Source organism: Pogonomyrmex barbatus, unplaced genomic scaffold (assembly GCF_055798465.1).
Source record: "Pogonomyrmex barbatus isolate J1 unplaced genomic scaffold, ASM5579846v1 scaffold2, whole genome shotgun sequence".
NCBI lineage: Eukaryota > Metazoa > Arthropoda > Insecta > Hymenoptera > Formicidae > Pogonomyrmex > Pogonomyrmex barbatus.
This window is the reverse complement of record NW_028297116.1, coordinates 22,321,407-22,342,668: the sequence shown is the minus strand read 5'-3', so window position 1 is coordinate 22,342,668 and position 21,262 is coordinate 22,321,407. Positions and strand designations below refer to the sequence as shown.

At 40.1% G+C, this 21,262-nt stretch overlaps 1 long non-coding RNA gene across 1 annotated transcript in view; it reads right to left on the bottom strand.

Annotated features, from left to right (window-relative positions):
- Positions 1–7,650: 7,650 nt before the first annotated feature.
- The window catches only part of LOC148936758 (uncharacterized), a 103,142-nt gene continuing 89,530 nt past the window's right edge, over positions 7,651–21,262 (bottom strand). The window contains exons 3-4 of the long non-coding RNA XR_016139098.1: positions 11,711–11,778; positions 7,651–11,444 (exon numbers count right to left, since the gene is read on the bottom strand). This is a non-coding gene — a long non-coding RNA (uncharacterized LOC148936758). The remainder of the gene's footprint in view (positions 11,445–11,710; positions 11,779–21,262) is intronic.

Here is a 21,262-nt window from a genome sequence, read left to right as displayed (position 1 = left end):
GACACCGTGCACAAAGTGAGAATGCCATTTTTTTTTTTAACTGTCTCTGCCAAACGCTCGCCCATAGTCCCAGCAGCTCGCTATGTTCTCTCTTCTCGCATTTCTCATTCACGACGTTTGCTTTGTGATTCTTTTTCCGATGCGTGCAGTAAACGATAGAGCCGCGCCATGTTGCACTTAAACAAATAATGTTACACTTTCAATCCGAGGAGTTTGAAGATGCACTTTGTCCGTGCTGCGTAAAAAGGTCTACTACCGTCGCCTACTACTTCATCTCGCCAGCTATGATCGTTGCGAGGCGTTTTTACGTATTTCCACATGCAGCACGTCGTTATGTGCTTAGACAGTCTACGAGTACGTGGCTATACATTTTCTCGGATGGGCCATAGGAAACAGCGAACAGTGGAACGGGTTTGTTTTACGATCGAGATGAATGTACGTGATCGGACTCGATTCCTTGGCTTTTTGAAATTTTTTTCACAGCCCTCGTCTTTGCACATTCGTCTCGGCAATTTGATTTGTGCATTGATGAGCCCTGAGTACATAATTTTACTTCGCAATACACTGACGCCGAATTAATCTCTGAGAAAAACAAATCGTATGATTAATGTTACGAGTCAGTTTTCGTTTAATTTACTTTCCGCGATTATGCTCTTTTTTTTTGAACTTTAAACATTCCTGAGATGAAACCATAAACGCAGATTCCAAACGGTTCTCTTTTCTATTACTCCCTGAATACTTTTACGCGGTTTCTCACTGTGATAAGTAAAAAGTTATTAGTGGCATCATAAAAGCCGCTTCTTTCCATTTATTATTATTGCACTTGCGAGAGACTCAGAGAGACGAGGGAAAAAGAGTAACGAACTAGAAAGAAGGAGAGAAGGAGAGAGAAAGAGAAAGAGAGAGAGAGAGAGAGAAAGAGAGAGACGAGGAAGAATGAGTGCAGGAAGGAGAAGATGAGAAGCATTTCACGAGGTTTATAACGAAGCGTTGTTTTGCGAGCGTTTTTAATGGCCCTCCCACCTGCCTCTGCCGGAAAAGTCTCGAAAAGTCTCAGCTAAAGTCGTGACTCCACGCCTTTCCATCCTTTTCCTTCCTTTATCGTTCCTCTATTTTTATTCCGTTTTCTCCATCCTCGTTTCTTCCCTTTGTTCCGGTAGCGACGGCACGGTTTGCGCATTATTTTCCATTTTCTTTCATCCTTCCTCGGCTGCTCATTCTCTACGCTGCGGAAAGGTTCTCGCACAAGAAGACAATTTCTTCCTTTCATGCCATTCGACGTGCGAGAGTTCACTCTCAGATATTTCGTTCCTTCCGTAGCTATATTTTTTGTCAGAGGCAAACGCGTCAAAGCAAGTGTGGTATCTATACATTACATATTACATACATATTACACGCTTTTACAAAATATTGAATATTATTGTAGAACCGATAGCCGTCGAAAGCGCGACGTAGTCGCTTTAATAATTCGTCGTATTGGAGTTTTATTTCATTTGCCAGATTTTTAATCAAATTGCGTTGCTACGGAAATAAATGAATTTTGATTTCTACGCGCGCTATACATCGCGTAGGAAAATTCGCGATGCGATACATCTGTGATGCGTAATTAATTTGATTCGGCAAATTGAAAATGCGCAAAAATTAATAACATGGACGATTTGTGTGAGGCAATTTGAAAATTTACGTTTTGCGTGTTTGTCGTACCACTCAATAATTGAGAAGATACGACGGCGGTTGAATAGAAGCGGAAGAAATTCTTCTTCTTCTCCTCTTACTTTTCTAAGAGACGTTACGAAGAATCGCGAACTGGAGACGGAAGTTTTTCAAAGTCACTTTATTCCGCGGAGACAAAGGTCGGGCTCCTCTGAGAATAATGGATAATCGAGGAGGTCCTTGATTCTCTATTACGGCGAAATAAAGGAGCGACTCGTCCCGAGGCAGGCTTGAATATCAGCTTTTCTTCTTACCTATGACTTTTCTTGTCTAGAGGAAGTCTACGTGATCTTTCTTACAACGGATATTTCTCAAAATCTGACTGCCGTTCGTGCAATCTAACGCCAGGATCGACGTGCGCATAAATTTCTGTAATCCGCTCGTGTTATCCTTCCGCGAGGTGAATCCTGCGCGATGAATAACTACTTTCAACCCCCGCAGTTTTCAGAACGCGGGAATATTTATGGGGCATCCGCTACTAAATAAATCTTCGGCTATACGTTCAAATCCAGATAATGTTTGCATCAATGTGTGCGTATTATGTATGCGATAAACAATGCAAAATGAATTCTGTAACTAAGCGCGTATACCATATCCTAAATTATGTGCAAGTAGGGAAATCCACATGCGCAAAACAAAATTTCATCATCGTAATTGTAACCTCAGACGTCAGAAAAAGAAAGGAAAGATTCGATTTTCTCGATATAGCACGGAACGGAACTGGTTTCTGATCTGGAGAGATCGTGATAAGAATTTTCCAAAATCACGGTCGTAGTGCACCGCGATAACGGGGTGCACGGGGCTTTGCACCTCCTCGTCGAGGAGAGCAACGTCGAACGGGGTCGAGAACGGGGAGGCCGTCGAAGGATAAATGGGGCCGCCGTATCCCGCGATGCGGGAGATTTCCCTCAGGTTTTCCAGGGAATACGAGAGACGTCTGACGTACGTGTCGCGGCGACACGGGGTGGCCGCGAGAATACGAGTTCACGACGAGAGCGCGCCGGGAGTCCCACGTGAGCGCCGCACTGGCGCTCGTTCGCGTTTATACGGACTATCAGTCCAAGATGCGACACCTAATGCGGTCATTTCCGGAAAAGCCGCAGCGCAACGAAGAGCAAACATGCGACAGTGCGGAGGACCGCAGGGGCGGGGGGGGGGGGAGAGGAACGACACGCTTGGGATCGGGGACCGTCGATTATTCCGCGACGCTTCGCGAGCGACGCTCTCCTCGTGACCTGGTCCTCGCCACAGTTCGCTGCAATCCACAATCCGCAATCCTTCTTAAGTGCATCGGGCAGTTTTCCATTTTTAGACGCTCGTACGCAGCGGGCGCATACGACTCGGGGAAAAAGCGGGAGCCGATAAACGAATTCCCGGCGAGATGGATAGAAATCCGGTGGGTACTTTCCATAAACTCGGCTCCCGTCTCACTTTTCCTTAACGCGAGGGTTGAACGGCCTGGGGAACGAAGTCATCTCGCGCGGCGCGGCGGGATCTCCTCTCAATTTACAGCTCGCGGGGGACAGATTTCTGCTTTAAAACAATATCGCCGAGATATCCGCCGCGAAACAGGATGCCGCCTCGGAGGCCGGATCGGAGGTAGGGTAAAGGACGGAAGGAGAAAACATGTTATATTCTCAATATGCAACGAAAACGAGGGTGAACGCACCGAGGCGAGATGGCTACGGGGAGGTCTCAGGCGTCTCAGCCCATGATACCTCGACTGCCCCCGGGGACGTGTAAACACAGAAGACACTCAATGTCCTGTCAATCGACGACGATGAGACTCCCGGCTGCTCTCCAACCGACTGCGTCATTTTTTTTCTCGCGCAAAGAGCCGTGAAAGGGGCGTAGTATCTTCTCTCGTCTTGGGTTTCGGCGTCGAATTTCACGGACAATGGAGTCGCACGGCCGAATGTCGACGTCCGACGAGGAAAAATCGAAAGTACAGCGTGAGGGACGTGAGGGGTGCGAAAGGAAGTACGCCAACTTCTGTTTGCGCTCGAACGGATATAAAGTTCTCCAAATTTTGCAACATAGATTCCCGGCACGCGCGGACTAATGTCCTTCGAGGTAACTTTCGCGTCGCCTGGGAAATAATTATGATAATCCCGTTGGAAGCAAGACGCGCGATAATTGGGCGAATCAACTTTGTAACGATTTTTGTTAAATCCCTTCCATGTTCGTTGTCCCGTCGTAGCGAAATACCGAGTGTTTCATTAAAAACCTGGCACACACGTATGTGCGTATGTAAACTTTATCTATTATAAAAGGTGTTCCACATCTACCGCTTACAATACTTTAATAGCGTATTCTAGAGATTAATTTGAGTTGAAAATCCTAAATGAGAATGTCGACATTATTATAATTTCAAGTTGTAAACGATCAAAGTTGGCTAATGAGATCGCACAGAGTTTCCACGAGTTTCAAGACGCATGTACAATCTATTATTAATTTTCATGGCTAGAGTGATATTGATTTTCACTCCTCAGTTGAGACGGTTTTTGATTTAATATACTATACAGGCGTCAGCTGATATTGACAAGTTAATTATAAATAATACATTTTTTTTTAATTTCATACGCAAACCACTTAATTCTCGAATCAAATATATCTGTCTCGAATTAAATATATCTGTAGGATTACTACTTAGAAAAAAATAAGAAAAAAAAATAAAAGCATATTGATAAAAAAATTTTTATTTATTAATGCGATAAATCGAGATATGTGATATTTTAATTTGTAATTGCATATTGAGAAATATTGAATGTTTCTTGAAACGATCTGAATAATTAAATTTTTATTTTCGTGATGGTGATCACGTACTTGTTATATGTTAATAAAATCTCTTGATTAAATGCATATTAATAGATATAAAATAACGCGAAAAATTGTCTCTCTTTCCTGTATCGATATTTGTTCTGTTGAAGGCATTTGAATTTCAAATATATAGAGATTATATATTCCGAGATTGAAGTCATTTGCCAATGGTTTAATTGTGCAAATAATGAATAGTGTGACACGTAATATTGACCGGGAGAATTTTTTAAACAGATTAGATATGGCATAATTACATAAAGATATAATGATTTATTATTTAATAAATAATTAATTAAACATATAGGTACACAGAAATTAGATTTGCAGTTGCCTAATTAATCGGAAAAATTGGATCTTCTAATGCATATATTTTCAGTGAGATACCAAGCGCGCGAGGCAAAATTTAATATAGAATAATGCAATCATTCATTTTTTTAGCACTGGGGGCATTTTTTGTGGCGTTTCAGGCGAGTATTTTGCGGAAATTGCTCTTTGAGATTGCGAAACGTGCGGTATGAATGAAAGGATATAAAGAGAGAGGGAAGTTACGAGAGAACACGACCGATAATCAATGTTTCACAATTTGTCAGCCGCTGGGTAATAAATTAAGCGAATTTTATTCGCGTCTGTATATAACCGCGTTAAATATTTACATCCGTCGTTGATTGCGAATAGTGGCTGTCCATTTCATCATTCATCGGAGAGCGTGTTAAATGCCTGATCATAGCGCGGATTTTACACGTTATGCGTTCGCAGTGTGCGAATGCGTGAAAATCACGCGCGGAATAAGGAAGTCCAGCATTTGTTGTTGTTTTCGAGAACACCGTAAACTCTAAAATGCACGCCAAATGAAGCATTGTTTTCTTTTTTTTTTTTTTTTTAATTATTCATTGGCTGGATGCAATTATTCTGTGTATTATACAGGATTGCAAGTGAATATATAGAATTTTATAATAATTACATGGATCTTCCATTTTGTACGCGTTGAATTTCGTTGAATGCCGTTTGCATATATTTGCCGATGTTTACAACACATAGAAAAAGAGACTAACAAGATAGATAAAGCAGATATAAAAAAAGTATATAAATTTGTACAAAGATTTATTATACAAATGATTGATGTATAAACATATTTAATTTGTAGCATACTATAATTTATTGAAGTTATATATACATCAACGTCTTGAAACCAGAGCAGCCGAGGACACACGATATGCCATTTCCTTTAGATCAAAGCTATTGGGAGTAATATTGGTCGTTCCAATTTTGTGGTATTACTACGTTACCAGGTAAATGTGTGTGCATGAATCATCCCAAATAATTTACTCAAAATGTTTGTTGCAATCAATATTTCCAGGATAGCTAATTCGTTTAAAACGTGCATCCATATTTAATAAGCGCGAAGATGTACCTTCTCTTTTTCGAAAAAAATCTTACCACTCAATTTACGTGTATTATCTTTCGTTAATTTTATGAAATACCTGTTATGAAGATAATCACAACTCGGCGGCATCGGTCAAAGATATATCTCATTAAGTACAGCTTGTCAGAGATGAAATACTCTACATTTATTGATCAGGTGTAAAATTGCGTGCATAAGTATTCGTAGATGCGCGTGAACACGGGCGTGTTCGTGAAAATCGATTGCGATGCGGCATAGACGTAGACAGACCGTGAGGGATGAGCCCGTCGGAACGAAATGTCCAGGGATGAGTTTGGGCGGGGGTGAAGTGATACCGGTCGACCTGACAGGGGGGTTCATTCTGTATTTTATGGCTGACTCCCCCTGAGCGCGGAGTGTTACTAGCGCGGTATAGCCATTGGCGATAAGGTGATAAGCTCAAATGTATTGGTTCCTATCAAATCGTACGCTTTACTGCTATAGGCAATTCCCATAAACGGCAGACGCATCTCCAGCTATTCTATCTATCGCATCATATTTAAGGAAAACATTTCTGCTGGCTTTTAATCAAAAACGCGATTCTATCAGCATAGATCACGCTTTTGTACATGTAATCCATTTTATTCATTCGTCTCTTTTTCGTAAATCATGTAATTAATTTTATTTTTTTCTATTTGAAGAAAAATTAAATATATATGATATTTAAATATTCTATTTTTTAGTAAGCTATTTTTTTTATGATTATTAATACAGACGCGCGCTACGCGCGCGCTATTTGCTATTTTGTCTTTTAAAACAGAGAAGGCAAATATTATATAATACTGTAATAAAATTATATAATACACTATTAAGATGTTGACAATATCGACCACAATCGATCCGCGATCCGATAAATGGCGCGCGTGAACATCTTCACGGTATCGGCATATCGTATTTCAAAGCGCAAAGTACTATACCTTTTTGACACTTTTCTGAAAAGGCAAAAAAAGTGTGAACATCTAAGCAAAAACTGCGCGCGACGTTTTTTTATGGTTTTTTTCATGAGGCGCACGATTTTTAAAAGATTATTATAAAAATTCTTCTCAAAAAATAAATGTAAAGAGACGTGGGACAAAGACGAATCTTTGCGTTCCGCAAATGTTTATTTTGAATATACATATATATTCTTATCATGATATGTATCATGAGTGTATATGCAGAGTGTCCAAATATATCAGAATAGAGTATAAAATATCTCATATTGATTTTTTGATCTTAATACTCTTTTATCTAAAATAAATAGAGGCATCATTTGAAGAATTGTCACTGCGTAACAAAAAATATATAATTTCATTAAAAAAAAAATGGTGACCATAGAAAAATCTCGATAATAGCATTATTTACAAATAAATCAATATCACAATCATATGGCCCTTTTGAAACCTTACAACTTTTATTTGCTAACCTTGAAACGTTTTTTTTTAAAATACATTATTTAAAATGGATGGGATACCCTGCACACATATTTATAGTGAGAAATAAAAAAAATCTACTAATAAATTGTAATATAAAGAAAAGTCATTAATAAAAGAATATTAAAATCTATGCATCAGAAACGATGCCATTAATATAATTATAATATTATACATAAGTTATTTATCGATAATTGATCTATATTAAAATGACTATTCATTTTATAGCAACTTTATATCTATTTCGGTAGATTATCTGAATATTTAAGCTAATATGAATATTTTATTTGTGTTATTACATAGAAATATTACATAGAATAGCATATTTCTGTATTTATTACTTTGCACACTGATTAATTTTGTACATATTGTTATGTATATTATGCATATTTTTAGTTTCATACATAGTAGATTCTGTCCGTCGTAGGGCAAACTTATAAGTTTTGCTCAAAGATTCATCGTACAGGCGCAGATAGCGTTCAGAAAATTAAATTCCTGCCGCACAGAACGAGAGGATGGGAGAATAGCAAATAAATTACGTTCAATCTCCATCATCGAGAGAGCGAAAGTGGAAGATAGAGGTTGATAAAGATACGTTAGGAAGAATGGAGAGGCTAGACAGAAAAGATGATAAAGACGAGAAGAGAAGGGGGCTCTTGTTTAAGAAACTCGGAGCATCCTAGAGGGCCAATAATAACTACTACCGTGCTTTTGTTGGAAGTTAGTTAAAAAAAAAGAATGATCTTCTTTTTACCTTTAGGTTTTTCAAAGTAGAGATTCACTAGTCGCAGCTCATTATAATCGAACGTAACTGATTGCTCGCTTTTATCTCGTTTGAATTCGAGTGGTTCCAGTTTATACATATTTTTCACACGCTCACACTTGATCATATTTTGTGCCGCCCGAATTATTTTACAACGATTTGAAATTTTTTTTTTGTACAATTTGTAGAAATAAGGGAGTTCACAGAAAAACTCATCGTAAATGGAGTACTTACTTGAATGCGTGTTAGGAAATAGCGAATACACAATCCGACAAGAGAATACGTTGCGTTTGTGTGAAAATATAGAAATGATACAAGGAAAATTTGATATAAAGAACCTTGTTATAAAGATATATTACAAAATTTCATGCAGACTTGAGTTTGAATTTTTTACCAAGTATATTAGACAGACAAAAATGTGGATACGTACAATGTAGATGTGTTTATCTTAAAATTGATGAAATTTTCAGTTTTTGTTCATTCAACGCGTGGTAGCAGGAGAGAATATAATTTAAATCTTAGATAAAAGAAGATACACAGATAGCGTCAAGCGTGTACATATATCTTCTACGTGCTCGCAAGCGCTCTATTCTCGCACGTTCATAAGATTTATACCGTTCTAAAGAATCTTCAGATTTCCCTTTTGCATCTCTGTCTGTTTATCGCGATTGTCACGATACCGGGTGGAAAATAAGTTTTTACTGATATTTAAAGAAATGCCAATAATAAAATCTCTCACGAGTCATTGAAAAGTTTCCTCGATAAACGATATTTATGCACGGGATGCTTCTTGCAGTATAATCCTTGGCGAATATTGCACTTAATGAGAATACAGAAAGTAATGAAAAAAGTCTCGTCCAGGGCACAAAGCGCGATCAACACACAGAACGCGCGGCAATAAAGTTTGCTCTCCCGGTTTTTGATCGTTATTAATCGGCGCTTCGGCCGAGAACAAGCAGACACTTATTACGAATCGTAAAGCGTTAACTTAAGCAAGGTAGGAGTAACGTAAGTACTTCTCTCCGTAAAAGCCTTCCGGGTGACAATATCCTTGTAATCACTTCCATCCGAAATTGGATTGGAGTTTTCGAGGCAGGCTTTCGAGGCCAACGAGAAATATCGCGCTGAGCCACGGATTTATAAGGAAGCCCCGTCCACAATATTCGCCAACTTTCTCCGAAACGACTTTACTTCTTAATAAGATTCAATGTTCCAAAATGAAATTCGAAGCTGTGTGCAGGACGAAGGTCGTTTGGTGGCAGCAGCATGCTTTTGCAAACTTTCTTGGCCAAACTTTCGAAGCTTCCTGTGCCTTTTTTCCTTCCCGTAAGGGTGTATCTCCGGGAGGAATCCCGCGGGGGAGGGGAGGGGAGGGGAGGTTACGCACCCTGCGTTTCGACAGCGACACATAAAACACTTTTATTTGTCGTTCCTTTCCCTTTCCGTTTTCCTCTCTTTTTATCAAGTTCGACGCTGATTCCAGTACTCGAGATGTGTCTCACAAAGTGTTCTTTTTTGCTGAATATACCTTATGCATAAATCGTGAAACACCCCCATAGGTTTGCTACGAGAATGCAAACGGATATTTGAGAGAATGCATTTTCTCGACTCGATACTACTTTATTAGCGAGTCGCGAAAAAAGGCAACTTTGTCGCAATTCCATCTGGCGTTGATAGGTATTTATTGTTATCAGACGATCCGCAATCTCACTGCGTCTTTCTTCGGCTTCTCGTTGCAGTCATGTTTTTAGCTCAGACCTCTCCTTCCTCGTTTCATTCGTATATTCTTTTTTCCTTTATCTCTCTCTCTCTCCCTCCCTCCCCCCCCCTCTCTCTCTCTCTCTCTCTCTGTCTGTTTAACTCTATCTTATACATCAACCTCTGTGTTTCCCGATCGGAGCTTACTAACTTCGCTCCCTCTATAACTCCCACGAACTGTTATCGCCTCGTTGTGTACAGGGTGTCCCCATTTCCGTGATCGTTCGAGCATTTGCCACAACTTCGAACAGAAGCTCGTGGACGCCGCGAAACGTGAAATTGATTTCACCCGCCAGATTATTATCGGCAGACGGCGTAATAATCTCGGAAGTTTATTTGCACTTATATAAATTGAGTCTGTATTCGAGAGTCTGTATTCACTGGCCTTTGCACCACGCCAGGAAATTACACGGAAAATTCTATATGAATTTTATTCGTGATTTAAATCGACTCTCTCTCTCTCTCTCTCTCTCTCTCTCTCTCGATGTTCTCGAATTAAAATGAGATTTATTTGCCCGCGGGCATGCACGGGGGGCGGTGTCGCGTAACCAGGCGAGCCGCGGATTCGGATTGCATAAAGAACAAGTTTCTTCTTTTTCGAGGGAAACCGTGTAGAAGCTGCGGTATTTTCCAGCATCTCTCTTTCTCGTTAAGCGGCCGACTGTACGACGGAGAAGCGGAGGAATCGTAATTTTTCTTACATGCTACATGAATTTTCTCGAGAGCATTGCCATCGGCAATCGGCCGTGGTCCGCGGCCATTGGTCGAGGTCCGTGAAAATAAAACACCGCCGACGCGGAGGTGGGCGATCCGGGAGAATCAGAGTTATCGACGTCGTACGACGCGGAAAGAAAATGAATGGAACGAAAGAAACAGAGGGAGAAGCGACGGGGAGCTTCGACGAGAGAGCGAACGACCGGGCGAGAGAAAGAGAGGGAGGGAAAGAGGTGGACGACGGGAGGATTGGACAACATTAGGGGAAAGGGAAAGGACGGGTAGGAAGTAGAATCGAATGATTCTGGCTGGCTGATCAATTTCATACGCTTGGACCTCCTACGGCGAGCTATCCATCACGTGGCATTTGACCCTTCGTTTCTTCGATTTTTCCTACCTCCAGCTGGCGTCGGCCGACGCGCCCCCTAATTCCTATCCTGGCCCCTTTTCACCCTTCTCACGCTGTTTTACCCCGCCGGGAGATCGCGATATGTCGGGCGGCAGCGGCGACGGGGGGGCGGTACAGATCGCTTCCGTCGTCGACGCCGCGGCGACAAAACGCTTGCAAATTGTGTGAGTTACGAAACGCTGATCTCCCCCCCTCCCTCCCCCTCGATGAAACCGAAACGGATCAGCCTTTGTGCTGGTGACATCTTCTTTTTTCTTCGTTTCTGTCATCGATCTTTCTTCATTAGCGCCGCTGCGGATTACGGTGCGGGGGTTGTGCCAGAGCGTCGTTCGCATACATATTTATATCAGGAAAAAGTTGCCGACGCCGCCGTCGTATTCGCCATCGTGGTTAATCCTCTTTTGTTAGTTTGGTCTGTCAAAGCGTTTTTGACTTTTTAATTTACCGCTGCGTGCATTAAAAGCAAAACTGTCGCTGAAATTAAACAAAAAAAAAAAAAAACAGGGATGTGCGTATCGGAAAAATGATTGAAATTTTGGTTTAACGAAAAGTTTGCAACGGACAATTAATCTTTACGTATCTCTGATTGAATCGGTTATCGTAAATAGAATACAATTCTTTTTCGCAAGAAGAAATTCTGCTCTGATCTCTTACAAGTTCTCAAAATGATTTAGACTTACCTTTTGGACTAACTTTTTAGACCTCCATTGCAACTCGAGATTTCGCGGGCTCATCTTAATGGCTCGCTCTGAAATCAGAGAGAATTACAATTTAATGATACTTTGACGATACGAGAAGGTTAAAGTGTAGCGATATTGTATTGCGGGATTGCAAGTGCACGCTTATGGTTACAACGTCCCGATACCCGAACGATACCTCGCGTTGCATCACGCCGATACGCGATGACGCGATGCACTTCCGACTTGCGCGCAAGTCGGAAAACAACAGCGATTTTGCGGAGAACAGTGGAAGGGCGGGAATAAACACATTTCCCGTAGTAACACAGGGTACCCCTAGCGGGTTAGAACACGGGATTTATCCCCAGGGACGTATCCGCGAAGTTACGCCGCTCGTGGGAGCAATGGGATGCCGAGCGTACGTGAACGTCGCGTCCGGAAGGTACGTGTGTATCTTTAATTACGCTGACAATAAGATCGAACACGTATAAAAATATTGATCGAGATGACGCATTGCGATTCGGTGATCAATTTCAATTTACCGGTATCGACGGGAAGATCATTAGAAGTGGATTCTCCGAGTAATCTTCTCGGGAATTTCGCTGCGTTGGAAGTGATCAATTAATTTTTCTTCCGAGTAATTTAATTTAATCACTTCTACTTTTTTTTATCAGTCAGGTATACCAAATGAAAAGGGAATCCATATCTGGTACATGGGGAGGAATCACCTTTATAGCCGGTGAACGTTATTTATGTTAAATTGTTGTACGACCGTTTCGTCGACTGCACGTTCATCGTTCTTTTTTTTTTGCTCGGATTAAATTGCAGTTCAGCAGCTGCAAACGTTGAAAAGTAATTACTTTTGTTCTGTTAAAATTAATATTGTCGAAAGTTTAGGATAGCGCGGCTTTCACGCGGAGGATTATGCGCGCGCGCAATTCCAACGATAGGAGAATCCTTGGAGACAAGTCGAGATACTAGTCGTAAACAGTTCTCAGTGTTGTTGATATATTATTCAGTTTTAAAGAGATCGTCCCGTTTCAACTATACGCGCGATATTCTATTACGGAAGGTCCCCCCCATGGGATTTTATCCTGAGAAACTAGAGTCGCCATACCTCGCATGCGAGCCAAGTCGTTACTGTTTGCGCTGCGTCACGTAATTTCTATTTTGTATTCACACCGGGAGCTTGTATAACATTTGCGTAAATGAGCTCTCAGAAATATATTCGTGAGTTGTTCTTGCGAGGCATCGATACAACCAATTTATTAACTCGCACCGCTTGGTGGCCGAGCGAATTTTTCTAGCGGATAAATTGAAATCCATTTAAAAGGGAAAAAAAAAAAAAAAGAGAATACACCGCCCGCACGATCGAGCGTTATTCGTAACAAAAATACGTCACGTATACTAAATTTTTTTCGAATTTAATTTGAATGCATAATAGCTTACGTAATTTCTTTTTTGCGAGCGTCATGGTCAATATAATTTAACTGTCGAAATTCAGTGGATACGAGTTATTCCATTTCGTCACGATGAAAAGCTCTTTTCACCGAACTTCCGCATACGCGCCGAACATATATCAATATACACGGTGTAATAGGTGTAATAGTCGATACGTTATATTAAATTGTTGCATTCTATCTATGTTCATCTTTGATCTAACCGTGTCGTATTAATAAGATGCTTGCTACCATATCAAATCCTCCACAAGCAGAGGGATTGCAGTTTAACTACCTCTAATTTGCATTTCACCGAGCTATTCTGTTCTGCGATCGTTTCTGCGAGCGTGACTAACCGAGTATAAGTTCCAAGCATGAATTGTCATTCTTGGAACAATTAGGCAGCAAGACTATATTGTTGTGAGAAACGTTGTGTGATGAGTAACGTAGAGATAGGTAATATGTACGTAAATGCAAAGACAAGCCAGTTGACCTAAAAACCCGTACATACATTGTGTTTGAGGTAAATCTTAAATTTCCTCTAGATGCAAGATCTGGGTTATATGTATCTTTGATAACAAACAGAATTGTTGAAAGTAACATTATTAATAAATCTAGCCATCTAGGACAAAATAAATTAAGCTCAAAACTATTTAGAATAAAAAATTTTAAATAATCATATTTATAATAATAATAATAATAAATAATTATAACGATGACTTTATTATTTCAATAATATTGCAAATTATTATAGAATATTATAAAAATAGCACGCGGAAATAATGGAGTGTTATTTTGAAACATATTTTCTTCTTGTTTGAATAATAAAACAATAATGCAAAGAGAAGGAGGATGAGAGATAAAAGGTAGGAGAAATATAAGCGGATAGTCGTTTGGAGATTGTGTTGTCAGGGAAGTTTTCGCGCAGCATGAAAAAAAAAAAAGTAAACCCCTGAAAACGATTGTTTGCGAGGGACGGGGAAGTTCTTATTACGGTAGAGCGTAATCGCATTGCGTAATTGGAAAGTATACTCGAGGCAGGAAATTCGGTGTAACATTTTATGATAACTTAATCCGCGTGCAGAGGGGAAGGAAGCAATCGCATTATTGCAATGTAATTATATAAATTCCAATTACGCAAATTGCTGTCGAGCAAACGATTGTTCTCGCGAAGGTGGAAATTGTTCGCCGCGTATAAAACAGCAGACAAGATTATCGGCTCGATATAAAACTGATAACAGCATCGCCCTGATCGCGAATCCATTAACAATCTCCCTCGCGCGCGCGCGCGCGCGCGCTCGCAAATGTCATAAATTCCGTTCTTTTGAAATTATCGAGACGACGAGATCCGTGCGTCGGAGATTGCGTCGGGAGAGCGTCGGAAAAGCGTCGCACGACATTGGTCGTAGGCAGTGGGTAACCGATCGGGGTGGAAGAAGAGAAGAGCCCAGGGAAGAAAGGAAAAACGTGTGAGAGAGGAAAGAAACGCGGGACGAAGGCAGCCTGGTGAGATCTCTTGGCAATTTGTCTCACCTCCTCTTTCTTTCCCTCTTTTTTTCTCGAGCGACCCGTCCTCCATCTCTTCGCTTCTCTCTCTCTCTCTCTCTCTCTCTCTCTCTCTCTCTCTCTCTCTCTGTCTGTCTCTTTCTCCCTGCCTGCTCTAGCAGGGTAGTGACTATCGATCTAGCGGGTCCGTAGGGTGTGGTTGTGTTGCCCGTCGTCGCGACGCCTCCACTCCCATCCTATTCTCTTCCCTCTTTGCCAGTGAGATCGAAATACATTCGGCACGTGGCCCCGCACTTCGGTGCACGCGTTTTACTTTGCAAAGTCGGCTGGTCCTGGCTATTGCACGTCCACCCCTCGTCCGATCATTGGCCTTGGGCGATTCACGTGACTGGGACACTCAATCGGTCTCGACGAAGTCAGCAGAATATTCTAAATACACGCGTGAGATTGCGTTGCGCAAATCGACCTTATGAAAATAAAAGTTGCGGGCCAACTGTCGGATATTTTCCAGCTCCCAACGAAGTAACTCTTTTCGAATATATTCGGACAGCGCGAGACAGCGCCTGGTAATACTTAATGATACTGTTCAACTGTAGGATACATATGTAAGCAGGATCTTTGGATGAAGCAGGATTCTTACAAAATTTCCTATCTTCACTGTTACAGCTTATATACCTTCCAAACTTTTTCCTCTTTTAGATTATATTATAAATTAAATCTTTTCGCTTCTATTTCTTTTTATCGTTTCTCCTTACAATTCAAAACTTGACAACTTTGACAAATTTGCGGTGAACTGTCCGTAATCGTAATCGAAATCTTACCCTCATGCGATATCACCTGTATCGCTATATATACTTCGCATAACAATCCCGTAAACAACAATCCGGCTAATGCAGAATATTGTTTAATCGAGGTAGAAATGTTTCAATTATCGCGTTGGGAATTCTGGAAACACGTGCAGCAGCTTTGTGGATTAACGGTGACTGTGATAAATGAAGAAGAACGAGAAAAGATTAGAGCAACGACGCTCTCAGCAAGAGACAGATAGACAGACAGATAGAGAGAAAAAGAGAGAGGCGGGAGGGGGCATGTGAGAGAAGGAAGATGTGGGCGTGCGTATGTGTGAGAGAGAAAGAGTGTGTGTTGGATTGTGTGTGTGTGTGTGTGTGTATGTAAAAGAGAGAGGGAGGGGGGGAGAGAGAGAGAGAGAGAGAGAGAGAGAGAGAGAGAGAGAGAGAGAGAGAAAGAGAGAGAGAGAGAAATGGCAAACGGCTTAAATCATTACGATCGTGTTTACACGCAGTGTTTACGCAGAGCGTATCGCGACACGTGCCGGGATACTGCTCACCGAATACCAGCCCATCCTTAACCTAACTCAATCTCAAGAACCCGACGACCCATTCCCTTTCGAAACACGCTCCCAGTTGCTAGTATTAAAGCCCATGCGACAGAGCGTATCAACGTAAATATCCTGGGTGCATCTGCATGTACAGTAGCACCTTAACGGATCGGTGTGCGCGTTTGCGGAACGCGAACGCACGTAGCCCTGAGCTGTGTACAGGTGTGTACAGGTGTCCAATGTAGATTACGGTATGACATGTTTGACAAATTTTAGACGAGAGGAGAAAGTTGCCGGTGTAAAGGGTATAAATACCGAGCTGCTAAATGTCAAGCGATATAGCTGTAGAAATCAAAGGGATTGGAGTATCCTTCCTATATAAAAGTGATGCAACTTGTGATTGTTGCAATTGTCTCGTGTCTTATATGATATTAAAATTATTTGAAAGTATTGAAAAATCATGAATATATTTCAGAGATTTTCGATATTTCAGAGATAAGCGCGTGAGGAATATCGATTTTTAATATTTAATTTAATCCTTTCGATTTTTCTGAAACATAATCTTTAATTGATATATAGCACCGTCGTACAGAATGCATCCGCTCGATCAATCTTCGTTGCTTTGTTCGCTGTTTCGAGATTAGATTCGCGTTTGCAAATTACGATCAATAACGCGGTTTGAAAATTGCAGCGAGTCGAAGAGTCGTCAGTCACTGGATAAATAGATTGCTGTCAACACGAATTATGAGAAAGTTGGGTTACGCAAGATGCCGTGTCGACCCCAGGAGAGATTGTAGTTAGTCGCAGGTTTGCCTTGTAATATGTTGTTTAACACGACAGTTGACAGGTTGCAGCCGTGTAGACTTGGATATGCCCGGTATCGATTTAACGCATTTGTTAAACTTATTTTCCGAAAGGAACTTTGTAAGATAAATTAACTTGGCATTAGGCAAATTAAAAATTAATAAGATACCGCGTTCTGTGTACATTAATTCGACGATAATTTCCTTGTGCGGGATATGCGACACAAAGTATAATTATAATATTTGTATTCAATTTGCATATTTATGAGAAGGACATCACAATGAATTTTTTATCTACATTTTTAAATAATTTAATATGAGTTTAATTATTGTAATCAAATTGTCTCTAAGAAAATATTAAATTTACGTTAAAGAATCTAACTCGGAAGTGAATTCTGCATGTTACAATATACTTTTTATGCTCGAGGGTATATGTAAAACTTCGTGGGAATTATCATGACATGCGCGACCAATTTGTAGTAAACAAATAGTTCGACAAACTATCTCTTCACAAATATAATAGAGAGGACAACTATTAACTTGGTATGATTTACGTATTTGAATTCGGTCATATCAGAAAATATTGTAAGACTATTTCATATGGAATTGTAACGAAAATTATAGTGATTTTTGATAATAGTGTTAGAGAGCGATAAGTCTTTTTAATTATGTTATATAAAACTACTCGAATTTCATGATGAAATTTTTGACATTAACAATATTATCTTTTGAAGAACAAAAATATAATAGAATATCTTTGAATAATGTAATGAGAGAAAAAGTTTTGCTTCTGAATGTATAAATTTAATTTGAAAAATTTACATACAGATTAGAGTAAGATATAGAGTAGTTTAAAATATATAAGATTTTGTCATACTTTATATAAGATTTTGTCATACTTTATAACTTATATAGCATATTGGATCTTGTGCTTATTAGAATCTCTTGTTGAAATTTCTTTGAATCGCTATATTTTGCAAGAACTATACATTAATATCTTATTATGGATTAATGTTATCGTAAACGATCGCTTGCTCTTATGCAATCTACTAGAGCAGCGATGAAGGTTTATCCCATCGCCGTTGGGCTCCCCGTCCCTATTTCAAGCTATCCATAAACCACGATCCGAAATTCCGCAGCACCGCGGCTTATACGCGCAGGCTGATATCGTGGCGTCCGCAAAACCGTAAACAGCCCTTAAACGCACCCTTAATCCTCATCCACCGGGGCTTATATCCTCCTCTCCATGCTGCGTCCACGCGGATTGCCTTTATAAATATCTCAATCTTCTGCCCGCAGCGCGCCGGTCAACAGGCCGATCGATCGAAATGACGCATTTACGAATCCGCTTCTTTATGAGTGCAACGATTTTATCAGCAATTTCATCTTGATAGCATAATTATTCCTTTATTGGCAGAGTTAAATGATTGTGATCGTGATTGCCGTTTTCCTTCATATTGATTGAAATAATTATTTAATATGAATCTTTACGGAGATTTAGCGATGTAAGCGTCGACGCACATATATAAATCATAACAGAATATTTTTTTATAAGAATTAAAATAATCCTATGATTTCATGTTCATTAAATTTAATATAATTAGTTTCAGTTGCATTTTTTGATCAATGATAGTATTCTAAAGCTTTGCGGATTGATTTGTTGAACTTTCTGGATTTTGCTGCATCTTAATTTTTAAATTCTGGACCTATTTTAAATTTTTTAAATCACATCTTTGATTTTTTGATGAGATCTCTCTCTCTCTCTCTCTCTCTCTCTCTCTCTCTCTCTCTCTAAGAGTTTATATATACAAATTATTAGATTTTAAACTTCTTTTATTTTATTCTTATTGATTTTTCTATTCTTTATGATCTTTGTGAAATTTGCACGCAGTTTTTTTTTTATTACAGAAATTAAATATGTTCCATATAGGAATACATATTCGAAGGGAATTTTACACATTAAAAACGTGGTTTATTTTTTAAATTTCTCACGTTTAATAAAATACTCGTTTAATAAAAACATGAATATTTTTATCACGTATCGGATGCGAATAGTTAGTTTATCATTAAACTGCAATCGATTCTTGTCCAAGGGATTTCACCGGTGAAGATTTAACAGCGACGCGTGTATGCAATGTTGAACCAGGCACGATTCCTGACTGTCGGTGTAACGTCGAGTACGACACGCACTATTAAGCGCACTGAGACTCAAATCCCTTAAGCCAATTTACGTGGCTAACTCGACTCACGATCTTATCCTCCCGGGTAACGGCAACCCGGGTAATGACGAAAAAACGCGGTAAGCGACCGAAGGGTGCACTATCCTCCGCAACGGACCGGCGAGGTTCGTTCTTTTCTTTTGTCGTTGAGCACCGACTATGCCGTAGGTGCTACCCAGGGCGTTTTCATTCCCCGAGTGACGTAACCTATTAAAGAGGGGAGGAATAAAAAAAGTTTACCGAGCGAATCTTCGGGCCCGTCGGCTGCGGGCTCGATCATCAATCTTCATGGCAGACCGGAAGGTTTTCTAACGCGTTCGCGCTGCGTAAAACGCTTTTCCTGGGGGCACGGCGTTCCGAGGCTCGTCACAAGGGTAGTATCATAATTATCGTTCGAATGGATCGGTATGAACACGGGTGATTCACCGCGGACGTTAAAGTTAGATGGATAGGAAGCACGGCTGTTGTTTACTGCTATACAACATTGAATCGTAGCCAGATAGACATTATAAAACAGGCCATAAAAAAGAAAAAAGATAATTGTAATATTACTGAAGAGACTGAAAAGAATGAATATTGCAGAATTTCTAGGGATGTTACCTTAAGAAACCTGAAATGTAATCTTTTAATTAAAGCATCTGATTGTACACGGGGGGGGAGGGGATTCTATGCCGCAACACAACTTCGAAAATACAAGGAGAGCTGCGGCTTCTCCTTTGCTCCATTATTATGCGATACAAAATTACCTGCCACGTGTCGCCGAGTTTGAAATTTCTGTAACAATCGATGGCATCGCGTCAAGACATGTCCTCGAAAGAGTATGAAATTTGCAAGCAAGCAACGCGGTCTAATAAATTAGCAGAGGAAAAAATATTTGCGCGGTGTTTATACAAATGGAGGAAAATGAATATTTTATCTGTAATCTAAGATTCAGTTATTTCTAATTCACTTGTCGAAATAAGCCGTTCGAGCTCTTTAAACTTGTGTTTCCCTCCGCCTGGTAAATATCATCGAACTGTGCTTTACATCCGACGCCGAGTCATAACGCAGTGTTAAATATCACGAGTTAAATATCAAGATAAAGAGCTGAGAAGCCGCAAAGTGGGGCGGCAGGCTAATCTTAAAGGACCTAAGTAAACCGCTTCTAATGGATCCTGTCACTGGGCTTCAGGTTGCCCGCGTTTTGTGTACTTCACTCTGACGGACCGCGCAGTGACGTTAATAATGGGGGGAAACTAGTGTGAGGGGTTGACAGAGTGTTGTGATAGCCGAGAAAACAACGGGAGCCTCTTCGAGATTCTTGCGGAGTCCTCGTAAAATTAATGAGCCCGTCAGAATGTCTCGAAGATAAGCGGCATTGTCGGTATCTTTCTCCTCGATTTTCTTCATTATGATTTTCTGACTTTTATATCGCAATGAACATATATCTGAACTGATAACGAGAACTTAGAAAGCCGTTAGTTAGAACTTAGAAGCCCGATGACGCTGATTGCATCATCGTTAACGCTCACGTTCACGCAGAAATAGCCTAATAGTCGCGTCGCGGAACTATACCGATATTAATCTTTCGACTTATTACCGAAACTTTACAGTCATTGGTGTGCAGAAATTCGCGAGCATCGCAGGAAAAGCGACAGGCACGCCCTGCGCATCGGGAAAAGCGCGCGTAGCAATCAGAGTTTGTCCAAAGTTGCGGAAAGGCAGTATGTTATGCCTATGTACCCAAACTCGACGAGTTTTCGAAGCTTCGTGTTCTCTCAGCAGTCAGCATCTCGCTCTTCTCAAGGATTTAAAGTTCTCGTTCCAAATCCGCAGAAATTCTCAGAAGTAACGTATGTTGATGCATACGACAACTCGCACAATTAGTTGTAAATTAACGGAAATAGCAAATGTACCAAATCTGTTTCCTAATGGTAATTATTCAATTTACTGAAATATAACAAAATAATTGATAGAGAGGTAAAAACATGATTTGATAAATATCAAATATGTTATCTACAATAAATTTTTTGCTTTATATTAAATAAATAAAAAATTTAAAAATAAATATAAATTATTTAAATAACAAAATGTTTATATAAACATAAATATTTTTAATTTGAATATAAAAAAATCTGATTTTCAGAAACCAGAATTTTGACTGGTTATAACTATAATTCGTCCGTCGATTTATTTATTCTCAGTCCTTTGTTCTCTCTCTCTCTCTCTCTCTCTCTCTCTCTCTCTCTCTCTCGGATCCTTTTAGACAG